The sequence below is a fragment of the Tachyglossus aculeatus genome, chromosome 1 (assembly GCF_015852505.1).
Source record: "Tachyglossus aculeatus isolate mTacAcu1 chromosome 1, mTacAcu1.pri, whole genome shotgun sequence".
In the NCBI taxonomy this organism is placed as follows: domain Eukaryota; kingdom Metazoa; phylum Chordata; class Mammalia; order Monotremata; family Tachyglossidae; genus Tachyglossus; species Tachyglossus aculeatus.
In genome coordinates this window covers 92580033-92582720 of record NC_052066.1, presented here as the reverse complement: position 1 = coordinate 92582720, position 2688 = coordinate 92580033, and the positions used below count along the sequence as shown (strand labels likewise).

General features: G+C 44.3%; 1 non-coding gene across 1 annotated transcript; it reads left to right on the top strand.

Annotated features, from left to right (window-relative positions):
* Window positions 1–322: 322 nt before the first annotated feature.
* Window positions 323–460, top strand: LOC119935117. Its single transcript, XR_005453083.1, has one exon. It is a non-coding gene; the product is annotated as a small nucleolar RNA SNORA7 (small nucleolar RNA).
* Window positions 461–2688: the final 2228 nt, after the last annotated feature.

Sequence of the window (2688 nt, the reverse complement as noted above, 5' to 3'; positions counted from 1 at the left end):
AAGTACAAGTTGGCAACATATAGAGACAGTCCCTACCCAACAGTGGGCTCACAGTCTAAAAGGGGGAGAGCTGGAGATAGGGACAATGAGAGACAGAGAGAGACAGAGGCAGGCAAAGACAGAAACAGAGGCAGAGAGACCAAAAGAGAGAGACTACAAGAAGGGGTAGAGGTATAGGGAGGAGGTAGAAAGAGGCAGTGCAGGAGAAAGAGCATTGAGCATTTCTGTAGATGCCAAAATCAAGACTCTCATCCCACTTTCCCTTCTTCCGACCTTTGGAAATTTTTAGCCAGGAAAGTAAGGAAGTAAGTAAGTGAGGTTCACTCTCTCAGGGTGGCACCAGGAGAGTTTCCAGTACTCTACCAGTCTTAACTACGGGAGGGAGAGTCAAGCAGAGGCATATCCATTCCATTCCTAGCTCAGGCAGTGACTAGCGAGTGGAAGGCAATCTGCTACAAGTAAAGACTCCCCTATGCTGGGCAGCAGCGGCATGGGAGAGAGTCAAGGGTGGAGATTCAAGTTTACTGCATGGAAGGAGGCAGTGATAAACCACTTCTGTATTTTTATCAAGGAAACTCTGTGGATACACTACCGGGACAATTTCAGATGGAGGTGAGGTGTTCTAGGAGAGGTGGGTGCATAGGGCTTAGTACGGTGCTCTGCACACGGTAAGCGTTCAATAAATATGATTGAATGGATGAATGGCAAAGCTATGGGTTGGAGACGATGCGTCAGCATGAGACAAGACAAGAAGTAAGACTCACTCGGGGACTCTCTGCTGATTGGTGGAGAGGTTCTTGAGGGGGGGAAGGAGGGATGGCACTTCTTACCCTGCACGCATATCATGGCCTTCACCAGCAGCTGTTGCTGACAGTCAAGGCTTTGAGGGACAGGAAGGCCTTGTATCGAAACTGAGAAGATTTCGCCTCTATCTCACCCACTGCAGCTGCCAGAGCCTTGGTCAGTTGTGATATCCCCTAGTCAGCCACGTGTGTAGTGTGTGTCTAGTCCCTTCTGAGAAAGTCAGTCTGTACTTTCTATCCTGAGAGAATAAGGAGTTATTCTTTTTTAAAAAGCAAGTAAAATGCAAAACAAGTATGAGAAGCAGCATGGCTTAGTGGAAAGAGCCCAAGCTTGAGAGTCAGAGGACTTGGGTTCTAATCCTAACTCTGCCGCTACTCTGATTTGTGGCCTTGGGCAAGTCACTTCACTTCTCTGGGCTTCAGTTACCTCATCTGTGAAATGGGGATTTAAGACTGTGAGCCCCATGTGGGACAATCTGATTACCTTGTATCTACCCCAGTGTTTTCTATATGCCAAGCACTGTTCAGAACAATAACAAATACCATTATTATTATTATTATTCAGTGAGGTAAATTATATTATGCCTGGTACACAAAACATTGTAAGGCATTCATGGACATTCTACCGGTAGACAAGCATACTCCTATGATAAAAATGGGTCACATTTTTTTTCAAAATGTGATTATATCTAGTTGTGTTTTCCCATAGACTTCAATATAATTGGTTGGGATCTATTTCAGGACTACCCCTGGCATGAGGTTGAACACTACAGTTAAATAAAAATCGTTCTGTAAATCCCTCTCCATCCTTTCTCTTCCTCCCCTCCCCACTTTCCTGCCCACCCTGTTCTCAGGAAACTTCCTGCCCCATTTCTCACTCTTCAAAATCAGTACCCCTCCTCTGTCTCCCTGCCCTTCCCCCCACACTCCAATCTTTTTTCTTTCTTTCTTTTTTAAAGCAATTTGTAGTAACAAATAATAATAATAATAACTATGGTATTTATTAAGCTCCATGTGCCAAGCACTGTTCTAAGCACTGGGGTCGATATATGACAATCAGGTTGGACACAATCCCTGTCCCACATGGGACTCTTTTAGCACACAGCTTTTAGACTGTGAGCCCACTGTTGGGTAGGGACTGTCTCTATATGTTGCCAACTTGTACTTTCCAAGCGCTTAGTACAGTGCTCTACACACAGTAAGCGCTCAATAAATACAATTGATTGATTGATTGATTGACTCACAGTCTTAATCCCCATATTGCAAAATGAGGTAACCGAGGCACAGAAAAGTTAAGTGACTTGCCCAAGGTCACACAGCAGACATGTGGCAGAGCCAGAATTAGAACCCATGCCCTCCAATTCCTGGGCCTGTGCTCTGTCCACTAGGCCACAGTGAGTTTGGTTGCCACCATCCCTCTTCTCCCTCACTCCTTGCCTCCACCAGGTTGAGGTTGAGGTAGAGGTTGAGACCACTCCTGTCAGGGCCCTGTAACCCTGTCTCCTGCACCATTTGAAATTTCAGAAAATCTGCCCATTTTAACTGAGATACATATAAATAAAGATGTTTCTGCTAGTCACATTTCATTCTTCATACCCCTCCACCCCAGCATCTCATTCTGTATTACCACATTCACTAGAAACAACTTCCAGATGCTGAAATTAGATTTCCCTTCAGTAATTTCAAATTATTTTCTCCCTTTAGTCTTTTGGGTAAAAAGTGAAAACCATCCTGGTAATATGCCTCTTGGTTCACACTGAATCCTGTTCTGGATTTTGGGATTGAAACTTTCATTAGAAGTTGAAGTTCCAAAATCCAAACACTTCAGAATAATGAGCTCTAGTGTAAGGCACATTTTGAATTTCCGGGTCTTCTTTTCTTCTTC